Raw genomic sequence first — 15,103 nt, forward strand, 5'->3', positions numbered from 1 at the left:
TTTTATGATGTATTTGTTCGATGGAAAATTTAATCTTTATTTTGACAACGCTATCACTTCTTTTTCCTGTCGCATTATTTCAAAAACGGAATACTCTCATATAAATTAGTTAAAAGAGCAGCGATCTTACGAGTAAAGTTGGGAAATTTCTTTCGCCTTCTGTCTGTTCAGTGTCCAATGGTTATTTGAACAAACTTATTGACATCTCGCTAAGTTGCTAGCCTTGCTAACAGTGGGTTTTCACGCAAGTTTGTTTCATGGAAACACTGCTGTTAAAAGTTTGTTAAACTAATAAATGAGGTTGAACTTCTGTAATTGGCGGCGAATATTCAGAGAATTTAAGATTTTTAGAAGTGATCTTTTGAGGAAATTCTGTTCGATAGTTTTAAGGAATTAACTGTCACAGTCAAAACATTCTCTCTTTCTTAATTTCGGCTATAACCCCTTATTATTCCGAAAGGAACTTACGAAATATTTTATTAAAGCAATTATTTGTCATTATTGTAATCATTTGTTTCTCATCTTTTATTTTTAGAGAGTGTTTTTGACATAGAATACTTTTTTTTACCTCAACGCGTATGGATACCCATTCCGGGATATGTGGTGAAAGAAAAAGTTTAATGTAACAAGATGGTGATCCACAGCCGAATGCTAATGTCATTAGTAGTTATATATTAATAGAACCAATATAACTTCTTTGACCACGGTCTATGACGCCACCTGACCTCGCATGAGGACGCCGAAATTTCGTGTGAAATTATCCGTGCTGCGCGGCCTTTCTCAGTCATATCTCGGCATTGAAAGCAACTACAGACCTGTGCAACCACTTGTTCGATTTGTAATAGTGAGTTCTACAATAATGAAGTGATAATATGCCTTACGATACGCTTTGAGTGAACCATAGTGAAAAGTTTGTTGTTAGCTGGGACTAATTTCAGAATGGTGTTTCATATGAAGAGAGATTATATTGCATGTCTTCATTAATTATTTCTCTTATTATAGACCCGTACTCTCCACTGTAAACTGGAGCAAAAATAAGACATATAAGCCAACACAACTGTAGTTTCATTCCCGAAATTGGGTTACATATTCTACGTGACGTGGCGGCGTATCCCTGATACAGAACAGGATTTTTTAAAGAGAAATAATTATAATATGTCAAAGACTTCACTTCTTATTCTTTCCATATTATTTTAAACCTTAAGAGTACTTTTTAGTTGGTTATTTAACGACGCTGAATTTAGCGTCGATGTAAATTGGTGATAGCGAGATGGTGTTTGGCGAGATGAGGCCGAGGAAAAACCCAGCCCAAGCGGGAATCGAACTCTCTCCCGAGAGTAGCTCCGGATCAGAAGGCAAACACCTCCGCCGACTGAGCTACGCCGGAGGCTTTAAAGATACTAATAATAATATTAGTCTAAGGGAACTTCTACTTGAACACATGTAGAAATCATTATAAAATTGTAATAATTGGACTACATATGTAGGAAACGTTTCAGCCGAAATTTGATGCAATTTTTTACAACCTTTGCATGTAGTCTAATGGCTAATTTTGGAATAGCTGTTTTAAGGTGTGGGACGTAAATTTCAGGTGCATAGTTTTTCTTTTCTCACCATTACATTTTATGTGATTATACATACATACATACATACATACATACATACATACATACATACATACATACATACATACAGAGTGTCCCATTTATCTTCTGCACCTATTATAACTTTTTTGTTTGGATAGGTATTGGAATTTTTGTTTTTGAGCGATATGTTACAACGAGAGGCTAACATGAGTGTGGAGATTTGGTGCATGTAACTACATTATGGTACAAGATACACGTAACGTCATCAATTTTTCAAATAGCACTACATATTTTAATCATATTACACTGATTACACACATTAAGACAAGTTCAAAAATGTATCACAATGTCACCTTCCTAATCAATAACAACAACAAAATGAAACAAAAACGTACTTCCAATATGATAATGTTATGCTTTGAGAGTCACAGAAGATGTTCCAAATGGTGACCATTCACATTAACGCACATTCGAAGGCGTTCCCCAAAAGACCGTATGACATGCCCGGCATGCTGCTGGCTGAATGGACACACAAGCATGTCGAATGCATTGCTGCATGTCGTCTGGTGTTGTCAGAATATTCTGGTACACACTGTCCTTTACAGTTCTCCACCGGAAGAAGTCAAGTGGCGACAGGTCCGGAGAACCTGCAGGCCACTGTACGTGGATTGTGGCGTCGACAGTTGTAGTTTGTTTACATGTTAAGACAGCAAACACACAACACACGACGTGTACGGACGTCAGTCGTCTTTCGTTTTGTGTAATTTAATGCACAAGATGAATGGGGCACCACAACAAATGACACATTCTGATGGCATTCATTTTGCATTTTGTTATTATTCATTAGGATGGTGACATTGTGATACATTTTTGAACTCATCTTAATGTGTGTAATCAGTGTAACATAATTAAAGTATTGATGACGTCACGTGTATCTTGTACCATAATGTAGTTACATGCGCCAAATCTCTACACTCATGTTAGCCCCTCGTTCTAACATAACCCTCAAAAACAAAAATTCCAATACCTATCCAAACAAAAATTTATAATAGATGCACAAGATAAATGGGACACTCTGTACATATATCGTCGTTATTCCTGCAATAACTTCTATGTGACATTTATCGACTTTCAGATTTTTGCTCTATTAAATAACATAAAAAGTGATACAGCAAATAATAAAATCTGCTATATGTAGTCTAATTATGTTTCTTTGTTTCGAAAATGTAAGAATTCACAGTCTCCTATGACGGCTGCCATATGATGAATAAACGTGTTTTCTCTTCCTACTGAAAAATTTTATATTTTGCACATAGGAGTTATTGCAGGAACAACGACGATATATATATATATATATATATATATATATATATATATATATATATAATTTGCATATACGAGTATGAGTTCATTCACACATCTCAAAAACAAATTGAAATCAGTTTTAAATTATCTCTCTTTCATTAACTTCGTCATTTTCTTTAGCCTTCGGTCAGTGAACAGTATCTAGTAGTTATTTGCACAACGTTGTTTACACGTCCGGAAGGTTTGCAGGATTGCTGACATTGGGTTTTCTATGGAGGATTCTTCGTTATGAAAACATTAAAATTAAGTCTTAGGTCTTAGTTAAACTAAATTTACAGAACTAAAAGAGGAAGTTAATCTTCTGTAATTGACAGAAATCCATCAGAAAATGTTCTATGAGGAATCAGCAGCTATTGACAGAAGATATCTCTCTCTGTCTCTGTCTGTCTCTCTGTCTCTCTCTCTCTCTCTCTCTCTCTCTCTCTCTCTTTTGCCCTACACTCAGAAACCCAAGCGAGTTCCATTATTTGCCGTTCAAGATAGAAAGTTGTTATTGAAGTTTTTTTCGAAGGTAATTTTTAAGTTAGTCTATAATTTGGCTGTGATTTTATTTATCTCGTTATTATAAAGTTTTAGGACTTGATACTCAGTTTAAAATTACAACTGTTGTATTATTAATTTGGGCAATTTTAGTAATTTCTTTAGCCTTCTATCCAATCAAAATGTCCAAGGGTTATTTGTATAACGCGATTTACACGTGCGGAAGGTTTGTAGCCTTGCTTACAATGGGTTTTCCGTGGAAGTTTTTCGTTATGAAAACGTTATAGTTAAGTATATACAGAATGAACTGTAAATAATGTCATTAATTTTACATTTGAGATATTTCAAAGAAAAAAGTTTAATACAATTTTTGCTCGTTTTCGCTTCCTTTTCGAGATAAAAATTGTTTTATATGAAACATTTCATAGGGTATTCTGGGAAAGCCATTGATTTAATTCCTAAAATGCTCAGTCAGTTTGAGAGAGCAGCGTATTATGAAAATGAATGACCGAAAGAATTTTAGCTTTGTCCTTTAAATGTGAAGAAATTTTATCCAAACAAATGTAACTTCTCGTTCTGCAAAGGAATTTTACAAAGTTACATTTGTTCGGCTTAAATTTCTGCACATTTAAAGGACAAAGCTAAAATTCCTTCAGTAATTTATTATCATAATACACCGCTCTCTTAAATTGACTGAGCATTTTTGGAATTAAATCATTGGCTTTCCCAGAATAACTTACGAAATATTTCATATAAAACAATTTTTATCTCGAAAAGGAAGTAAAAACGAGTGAAATTGTATGAAACACTTTTGTTTGAAACATCTCAAAGAATAACTTCCTGAAATTAATTACTCACTTACGGTCCATTCTGTATGAAACCTTATATTTGATAAACTAAAAGAAGAGGTAAAACTGCTATAGCTTTCAGGGAATGCACCATAAAGTCGAAAAGGTTTTGGGAAGCACTTTTTTCGCAAATTTCTGTTCGAAAGTGTTGAGGAATTAACAGGTATCAACAGAAGACTTTGCTCCCTTTCTCTAAATATACACTGAGACACGCAAATCGCTCTGAACTTTGTTTCTCCATACAGGATTGTTAATGCATTTTTCGAAGGCAAATATATTACAATTTGACTGTCATTTTATTTTCCATCTTATAATATTTTAAAGGTTAGGAATTCTCAACTTAGTTTCAAATTTTGCAATTTCTATTTTTAATTTGTGTGACGTAATTAGCCTTCTGTCCATTCACAATGTTAAAATATTATTTGAACAATGTAAATTACACTTTCCGGATGTTTTCAGCCTGGCTAACAGTGGTTTTTTGTAGAGGATTTTTCTTGTAAAAGCATTAGAGTTAAATTATTAAACTAAAAAGGATGTTGCTGCAGAAAATGTATCGGAAATTTAGAAAGGTTTTTGGAAGCACTCCTTACGGAATTCTGTTTCAAAGTTTAGAGGATTTAACAGTTGAAAAAAATTCTCTCTCTCTCTCTCTCTCTCTCCCTCCCCCCCCTCCCCCTTCGCCTCCCCCCTCTCTCTCTCTCTCTGGTCATACGCACAGACGTACAAGTTGCCTATCATCTTTGTTATGCCAGACAGAAAATCGTTAATTTATTTTTTCGAAGGAAAATGTAGGTTATAATTCGTCTGTGATTTTTATTTTTCACCTCGTATTATTTTAAATACGCAGGATGCTCTTCATAGACATTTCGCTAGCCCGCACTACGAGCGTGCTAAACTAGCCCCGGCTATCGACTGATTACTTGTACGGGATCCTATCACAACGTATCATATCGCTAACACTGGTTTACGAATACGAAAAACGTTAGTTCGCTGATCATCCACCGGAAGTTCACGCTAAGAATGTCTATGAATGCGGTCCTAAGGGTTGTAACCTTAATTTAAATTTACTACGTTTGTAATTTTACTTAGGGTATTTTCCCTGCCCTTCTATCCATCCACAGTGTTAAAGGATTGTATGAACATTGTAAATTACACGTTCTGAAGTTTTTCAGCCTGGCTAACAGTGGGTTTTCTATGGAAGATTTTCGTTACGAAAACATTCGAGAAAATTATCCCAATTGGGACAATTTTATCATAAATTTCCATATTAGGTTTAATTTTATGTCCACTAATGGTAAATATCTTTTAAAGGCTTTAAGTTAATTTTAAACTAATATCCTTTAAAGCTATAAATAAAGATTAAACTTCTTTAAGCCTTACTAATTAATAACTTACTCCTATAGAATTGCATTCCATTATCATACAGTATATGAATATAATTGTGTGTGAAACAATTTTGTTAAAGTGAAAAGAGAGGTTAAGTTTCCAGCTGTAATTGACAGGAAATGCACCGAAAAACTTAAGGAGGTTTACTAAGCATTTTTTTTTTCTAAAATTTACGTTTGAAAGTTTCGAGAAATTAACAGTTATTGACAAAAGATATACTTTCTGTGGTCATACACTTAGACATACAAGCGACCTGTAATCTTCGTTATTCTAGACAGAAAGTTGTTAATGTATTTTTTCGAAGGCAAATTGAAGCTATGATTTAGTTGTGATTTATTTTTCATTTTATATCATTTTAAAGCCTAAAGACTGTAAACTAAGTTTAAAATTACTGCTGTTGTAATTTTACTTTGGGAATTTCCTTACTCTTCTATCTATCCACTGTGTTCAAATGTTGTTAGAACAAAAAATTATTCATTCGGAAGGTTTTCAGCTCTGCTAACAGTGGTTTCTCTGTGGAGGTTTTTCATCATGAAAAACTGGAATTACGTGAAACTGTAACTTTGTTTTACTACTGTAAAAGAGTATTTTAAACTTATGTAATTGGCAGGGAATGAACCGGAAACGTAGAAAGTTTTGGAAAGCAATCTCTTCGGAAATCGTTTTTGAAAATATATAGAATGTAACAGCTATCGACAAACAATTCTCTCTTTCTTTTTGGCCATGTACTCAGACCACTGTCTAGTATATACAGTCACGAAGCTCAATACGTAGTAAATATGCATCCATAGATAGTTGCTAACCACTATAATCGCTAATATCGCCTCATTACAGACAATGCGAAATAGTACCGGCACAGTCTATTGTTCCTAGCACCCTCACAACTCAAGCTTCGTGACTGTATATAGACTACTAACTAGACTGTGCTCAGACAGGGACCTCTCATTTTTGTTATCCCAAACAAAGTTGTTAATGCATTTTTCAGAGGAAAATCGGAAGTCATAATTATCTTAAAGGTAAGGATTCTAAACTCGGTTCATATTGAAGAGTGTGATCCCAAAATACGTGAAGTCCATTTTTATGAAAGGACTGGGCTAGTTTTTTATCCGCCGGTCTGCGGACTGAGCGAGTTTTCAAGTGACATGCACAATAATACAAACTTTTAGATAAGGATTGGCGTTGTTTTGGAAGAAAAGAAGCTTAAAATATGATAGAGATCTTAACATGATCATATATACAGAGTGGAAGGCGTATAATTCCATTAATTTTAAGAACAGAATCATTAGGTTGTAAGTAACCAAAAAATCAAATGTCGTTTTGGTATTTGAATAACGGTTTAGCCGAAAACAAGTTGTATCTGAAGTTCGAATCCCATTTATGGTAAAACTATTGGGTATTGAGACGTATGAGTGGTAAGATATCAACGCGAAGTACAAGCCGAAAAAAATATTTAATTATAATTTCTTCGAAAAACGCTTCATTCATGTAATAACATACGAAATTAAGTGATTAAAAACGTATTTACAGTGTGAAGGGAATTTCATCGCTTAATTTTGCCATTCATACGTCTCAATACTCAATAGTTTCACCATGAATAGAAGTCAAACCTTAGACACAATTCTTTTTTGGTATGCTAAACCATTATTCAAATACCAAAATGACATTTGACTTTTTGATTATTTACAACCTAAAGATTCTGTTTTTAAAATTAATGCAGTTATATCCTTTTCACTACGTATTATAAAACATAACAATTATTAAATGGACTGAGCTATTTTGGAATCACACTCTTAAATTATCACTTCTGTTGTATTTGTGGGGGGGGGGGGGTAATTTCTTTATCCTTCTATCCATTGACGGTGGTCGAGGGTTATTTTAACACTGTTTTTTCCACGATCTGAAGGTTTTCAAGCCTTGCTAACCGTGGATTTTCTGTAGAATTTTTTTGTTACGAGAATATGCGAGTTGATGTAGGTGAACATATAATTTCTGCTCAACCAGAAGAGTTAAAACTTCTGTAATTGTCGGAGAATGCACCGAACTATTAGAAACTATTGGGAACAGTGGCATACACAGAATTTTGTCAAGGGGGGGGGTCATTATTAAAATTCTTTACAATTTACATTATCAGTTTTAAGATAGAAAATAAATATTTATCGCAAAAATGCACAAGTGAAAAATTATATTTGTGCAAACTGCGAGAAGCTTGTGCAATATTATAAACAATTGTGCGGAAAGATAAAATTAATCAAGTATGCAGAAACAAAAAGTTATGTAATTTGTTTCTTGGAGTTTTAATACTTTCAGTCCATGTTATCATACTCCAGATATACTTATGTAAGTATTACACGTAGGTATGTTTAGAATCAATTACTGCTGAATTTACATCACATTAAAATACGTTATTTTACGGGCACAATTTTTTACTTCAAGATTTATTGTTAGCAGAGTGCTAACTCTTTTTGCTGAAAGGCGGTTTCTAATTCCAGTTTTTACAAGATTCATGCAACTAAATCCTCGCTCACAATTTACAGTATGCGATGGAATTATATAAATCAATTAGAAGAAATTGTTCACTTAACTTACATGAATTGCACCAACGCTTTGAAATCAATTCCTGAACATCTATTGCTCAATACCTTTTTGAACATTGCCCATGCCATTAGCATTTAATTTAAATTCAGATTAGTTCAAACATATCCCTGATTTCATTTTCTCCATTACCATCTTCGTTTCTGAACTCCAATGTCGTTGTCACATTTTTGCACATTTCCATTCAAAGTTTGTTGCATTTTTGTAAGTCGAGTTGCAAAATGCGACAAATGCGACTTTGGCTTAAACCCTGGTTCTAATAGAACATATTCATGAATATCTTTATAAAATCTCTGAAACGTACTTTTTTCACGGTCATATAATTTGTAACAAATCTTAACTTCTGTTTAATTTTGTATAATAAAAAATGTTTTGTGTCATTATTACATATACTTATATAGTCAACAGATATTTGTATATGATAGGTGAGACACTTTACATAACAGGGAAATCCATGGAAACAATAAAATATATTGAAATACATGCATTTTTTGAAGTTCAAGGGAGGGGGTAAAATCCTCCCCTTGAGTACGTCCCTGATTGGGAAGCACTATTTTCGGAAGTCCTGTATGAAAACTATGTCGAAATAACTATCGGCAAGATTGTGTAGCTCATGCACCCAGACACACAAGCGTCCTCTAATCTCCGCTACTCCAGACAGCAAGTTGTGGAATGCTTGGAACTCACCCTGAGATTAGCTTCTCCAGGCGATCCAGTTGCTGAGTCGACAAACTTTTGTGAGGCACGGTACACAGTACAGTCACAACACAACTTTCTCTAAGATACCATTCAGGTCACCCGCGCGCGTGTTTTGTTTCTGACCTCTAGTAAACTCTAATTCCTCCCGACGTCGCCATCTCCGCTGCACGTTGCTACCACTCTAGCTGTCTGCCTACTGACGCACCGTGCCACAGTCTCCTTCTCTTCACACCGAGCCGAGAAGCTTCGTGCGCATGCGCGACACCTGGTCCCAACGCTCGCGACCAATAGCAGTTTTCAATTCACGGAACTGAATGAAATATATTTTTTCCGCTCCATTGTATTAAGTAGTGTCATGATACTCATGACTGTCTTGGGAGGGAAAATGTTCTTAAAGAGTGAAAATTGTACGTAAAAATGAGACAAATGAGTTTTTTTTTTTATTCTCGGGTGTAAAACATTAAACAATAAATTATGAAACCTGTGTTGAAATAAGCCACAAATTACAACATACACGCGACACAGTTTTAACAACTTCCAAGATGAAAAAGAGAAGGAAGAAACCTCTCTTGTCTGTCTTTATTTCTCCGAACTTTTATCCTTTTCTTTTTCTATTCCCTTCTCTTGTCTCTCTACGCATCTTTTCATTTTTCTGCCTCTGTTTCTTTTGCTCTGCACTTGTATCTTTTTCTGTCTTTCACACATTGTACTTCTCTTCTCTTCTCTTCTCTTCTCTTCTCTTCTCTTCTCTTCTCTTCTCTTCTCTTTTTGTGTCATTTTTACTTTTTCCACTCTTTCTATTTATCTCTTCTTCTCTTTATCTCTGTACAGTCAAATCCGGTTATAGTGAACATCTGCGGACCAGCATATTTCGTTCACTATATCAGAGATTCACTAAAACCGAAGTGTCTGTTTTATACTACTGACGTTGCTATACATACAGTATTAATGCCCGTTTGGGACAGACCACGTTCAATATCAGTACTAATGTTCACTCTATCTTCCAACTTAAACACTTTACGCTTTGACATCCTGATGTTCACAGTTCGAAACTTGAATCTAATCTGGTCATGTAGGTAGTAGGCTCTGTCCGATTTCGCACCTCTTCCCACTAGAGGTATGCTACTGTGTACTCGGGCTTGGAATTTCCCCGGGTTCACTTTTACAAAGATACGGGAGGAAGAGTTGACCATTATACTGTAATCCTTCTTGTATTTATCCTTTGGTCATTACTCTACTCCCTTTTACAAAAGAAAACATTTCTCTTATTATTCTTGTAATTTCTTTTAAAGGGATCGGAAGTAATCCTTCCTCTATCGCTTACTGCGTACACTATTCTCTTTAATATGTTTCAAACTGTCCAGGAAGCTGAACGAATTCTTTGTCTTTCAATGAACTTAAGGAGTAGAAATTTTGAGATTTTGTTCTGAACATATTCTTGGAACTTTATAGGAGAAAGGTTTTTCCTGAATTTTATCATTTTGGCCATTTTAAAAATACATTTCCTAGGAAAGTTATAGTTTTAAGTTCACTATAACCGAAGCGAGGGTTCACTATAAACGGAAATATTAATGTACTTTATAATGTATGCGGGTCGGGACCAACGATTTAGGTTCACTATAGCCGAAGCGAGCGTTCACTATAAACGGAAATATTAATGTACTTTAAAATGTATGGGTTCACTATACACGGAAATATTAATGTACTTTATAATGTATGCGGGTCAAGACCAACGATTTAGGTTCACTATAACCGAAGCGAGCGTTCACTATAAACGGAAATATTAATGTACTTTATAATGTATGGGTTCACTATACACGGAAATATTAATGTACTTTACAATGTATGCGGGTCTGGACCAACGATTTAGGTTCACTATAACCGAAGCGAGCGTTCACTATAAACGGAAATATTAATGTACTTTATAATGTATGCGGGTCGGGACCAACGATCTAGGTTCACTATAACCAAGCGAGCGTTCACTATAAACGGAAATATTAATGTACTTTATAATGTATGCGGGTCGGGACCAACGATTTAGGTTCACTATAACCGAAGCGAGCGTTCACTATAAACGGAAATATTAATGTACTTTATAATGTATGCGGGTCGGGACCAACGATTTAGGTTCACTATAACCGAAGCGAGCGTTCACTATAAACGGAAATATTAATGCACTTTAAAATGTATGGGTTCACTATACACGGAAATATTAATGTACTTTACAATGTATGCGGGTCTGGACCAACGATTTAGGTTCACTATAACCGAAGCGAGCGTTCACTATAAACGGAAATATTAATGTACTTTACAATGTATGCGGGTCTGGACCAACGATTTAGGTTCACTATAACCGAAGCGAGCGTTCACTATAAACGGAAATATTAATGTACTTTATAATGTATGCGGGTCGGGACCAACGATTTAGGTTCACTATAACCGAAGCGAGCGTTCACTATAAACGGAAATATTAATGTACTTTATAATGTATGCGGGTCGGGACCAACGATTTAGGTTCACTATAGCCGAAGCGAGCGTTCACTATAAACGGAAATATTAATGTACTTTATAATGTATGCGGGTCGGGACCAACGATTTAGGTTCACTATAACCGAAGCGAGCGTTCACTATAAACGGAAATATTAATGTACTTTATAATGTATGCGGGTCGGGACCAACGATTTAGGTTCACTATAGCCGAAGCGACCGTTCACTATAAACGGAAATATTAATGTACTTTATGATGTATGGGTTCACTATAAACGGAAATATTAATGTACTTTATAATATATGCGGGTCGGAACCACGTTTTAGGTTCACTATATCCAGAATTGACTGTATTTGTCTAAGTCTCTGTCTCTTCTGCTCTTTCTCTTTCTGTACTTTTCTCTCTTCCTCGTTGTCTTTATATTTCTCTTTCCCATTCTCTCGTTATCTTTTCCTCTTCCTTTCCTCTCTTTCTATTTTCCCTCTTTATTTTTCTCTCTTTCTTTCGTTCTCTTTCTCTTTTTTCTTTTTCATTCTTTCTTTCTCTTTATCTCTTTCTTACTCTTCCCCTCCCTCTTTTTGTTTTCTCTCTGCCTCTCTTTGACTTTCTCTCTTTATTTAATAATAGGAATCCGTGGAGCCACAGCCCGTGAAGGACCAAGACCGACCAGCCGGCTGCTGGCCTCACGTCCACATGCCGAACCAGAAATGGACGATCATCCAACCAGAATAGCGATATCGTGTGGTTAGCACGATGATCCCCTCAGCCGTTATAGCTGGCTTTCGCAACTGGATTTCGCTGCCTATCGTAACTTCCCAAGTGCATCACGATGCTGAATGGACACCGATCCCATACACTGGCCGAAATTTCATGAGAAAATTTCTTCCCCCATGAGGACCCAACCAGCGCGCATTCCGTAACGCGAGTCCTAGGCAGAATCCCTTAGACCACGACGCCATGGCGCGGGCCTCCCTTTATTTCCCCTCTTCATTTTTCTCTCTTTCTCTCCTTACTTGTTTTTCTTTCTTTTTCTCCTTTCTCAAAACTAAGATTGATATTGTACAGGGACTTCATTTTATTTTTACTAACATTTCTAATATTAACCTGGCTATACCTTTGGCTTAAAGGTTGTGAACAGGAAACACCGTTTGCTACCTCTTCCAGGACTGCAGTTCGATGTTACTGGCGTAAGATACAAACAAATAACGTTACTAGGTATAGGAGAGATGAAAAGTAGTTCATCCATATACGTAAAGTAGGAAATATCGCGATTTTGAGTTTGATAATTTTCATTAGGTTTTTTTTAATCAAAATACAGTAAAGTATTAACAATGAGTGTTTTTACTCACGAACTGAGCTGTCCATGCGGAAGTATTCATTATGCAGTGCATATTATGCTGTCTACAGCACATTAGCGTACAATATAGAGAATGAAGTTAAATTGAAAAATAATCATAATATGGATATTTAAACACATTTTTGAAAATGATGGCCGTTCATTTCTATACAGGTTTCTGTTCTTTTTTGCATATCATCGCATATAGACTATTATACCTAATTCCAATTACCAGTTTCGCCTTTCGTACTAGTAACCCATGTTGAAATAATTGTGTACCTAATCTATAAAAGAGTACCTTACGTACTGTAAATTCAATCTACATTTCTGCCCGATCCGAAAAGATAAAATTATTCAGACATGTTATTTACTGTCCGTCCATGTGGTTTTGTCGCAGGGTCGTAGAAATGGGGGGAAATCACGTGACAATTAATTACTTAACGAGGTCCTTGTATTTAAGTTATTTTAAAAAGTTGTATAATATTACTTAGACGTCCAATTGCGAACAGAAATTAATGTTTTCAGAAAAGAGCTAAGACAGCCCAGCCACAAAGGGACGGGCAGAAGTGGGTGGGAGAAACCGGAATGCGACATAGGCAAACGGAGGAAAGTACCTGTGCGAACATATTTCTGGAACGTACTGTATTCACTAACTCAGTACTGTTTGTGTTTACTATGACTGTATGGCGACTTTGACTGTATACGCTTGGTTCTGTGTGAAGAACGGTTGGAAGTTTACTAGTAGAGGGGGTAGGAGTGAAGTACATTCAAAAACTCAGGTACAATAAAAATTGAAATAAAAATAAAGTGATGTCCCTGTAGAATAGGCGTAATAGTTCTACTATTACAAAACGAATTTGTTCCATGTTGACAGAACGACACGAAACAGACTACCAAACCAAACATTTAGAAAGCTGCGTATGTCCCAAAGGAAGAGAACGGGGAACAACTAGGAAACGACTTTTGATAAATGAGGGCAGTACAGGTCCATGAAAGTTACACGAAAATGATGACATATTTCACTCATGTCAGAGTCCAGCTTTAGGCCGGCTATGTTATTTCAATATTTTACAGAGGAGTATGTGTCTGTTTGTTGAGTGATTCAACAAAGTTGCATTACATTTCTTGGAACTGTATGGAATAAAACAACACAATCTCTACAAAATGATGTATCACTATGAATTTTCATTATGAGCTTCATTGCTGGTAATAAGTTTAAACACATTCTTCGTAACGGTCGATGGCATTTAAGTGTGCTTAAATGCGACAGGCTCATGTCATTAGATTTACTGGCATGTAAAAGAACTCTTGCGGGACAAAATTCCTGCACATCCGGCGACGCTGATATAACCTCTGCAGTTGCGAGCGTCGTTAAATAAACCATAACATTCTTCGTAACTTTTCAAACTGATAGTGTACTTCCTCTTAGTAGAAGTTTCGTTTAAGCTGTGAAAGATGCACAATTATTACTGCCAATTGGAACAAGAGATAAAGTCAAGTAATTTCTAGGTGAAGATTCTACTCGGAACACAGGTAGGTTGTGTTCAAATGTGTGTCCTTCCTTTAAAATTAAAGTAGGAGTTCTTGCAAAAGTGTGCATCAGTGTTTTAAGACATTGAAGGCTAAGTTCGTAGGATCTATACGGAGTTAAATACAATTCGAAACACAACTGCTTTAATTTCATCAGCGATACGATAGTATATTCTATATTAACGAAATAGGTTAAGATTTTCCTGATTTCTCCGCGTGAACTTAACTGTTCCTCGAGACACTCAACTTCGAAAAGCATGTATATTTATAAAAAACAACTTCTAATAATAATAATAATAATTATTATTATTATTATTATTATTATTATTATTATTATTATTATTATTGGCGGCCGGGTAGCTCAGTTGGTAGAGCAGCTGGCTACGGACTGGAAGGTCCGGGGTTCGATCCCAGGTGGTGACAGGAGTTTTTCTCGTTACCAAACTTTCAGAACGGCCCCGAGGTTCACTCAGCCTCCTATAAAATTGAGTACCGGGTCTTTCCCGGGGGTAAAAGGCGGTCAGAGCGTGGTGCCGACCACACCACCTCATTCTAGCATGGAAAGCATGGGGCTCTACCTCCATGCCCCCCAAGTGCCTTCATGGCATGTTACGGGGATACCTTATTATTATTATTATTATTATTATTATTATTATTATTATTATTATTATTATTATTTCACGTGACCAGAACATAGTACCAAATAGAAATATAAAAATTGGAAATTTATTTTTTGAAGGTGCGGAAAAACTCTAATATGTTGGAGCAACAGTAACAAATATAAATGACACTC

At 35.7% G+C, this 15,103-nt stretch overlaps 1 protein-coding gene and 1 long non-coding RNA gene across 2 annotated transcripts in view; one reads left to right on the top strand and one right to left on the bottom strand.

Annotated features, from left to right (window-relative positions):
• Positions 1-9,139, bottom strand: part of LOC138692290 (beta-1 adrenergic receptor-like) — a 108,188-nt gene extending 99,049 nt beyond the window's left edge. The window contains exon 1 of the mRNA XM_069815476.1: positions 8,945-9,139. The gene's annotated coding sequence lies outside the window, so the exon portion shown is untranslated. The remainder of the gene's footprint in view (positions 1-8,944) is intronic.
• LOC138695262 (uncharacterized) overlaps positions 1-15,103 on the top strand; it is a 226,038-nt gene that overhangs the window by 171,274 nt on the left and 39,661 nt on the right. The gene's annotated exons all lie outside the window — the stretch shown is intronic.

This window comes from Periplaneta americana, chromosome 2 (genome assembly GCF_040183065.1).
Source record: "Periplaneta americana isolate PAMFEO1 chromosome 2, P.americana_PAMFEO1_priV1, whole genome shotgun sequence".
Lineage (NCBI taxonomy): Eukaryota > Metazoa > Arthropoda > Insecta > Blattodea > Blattidae > Periplaneta > Periplaneta americana.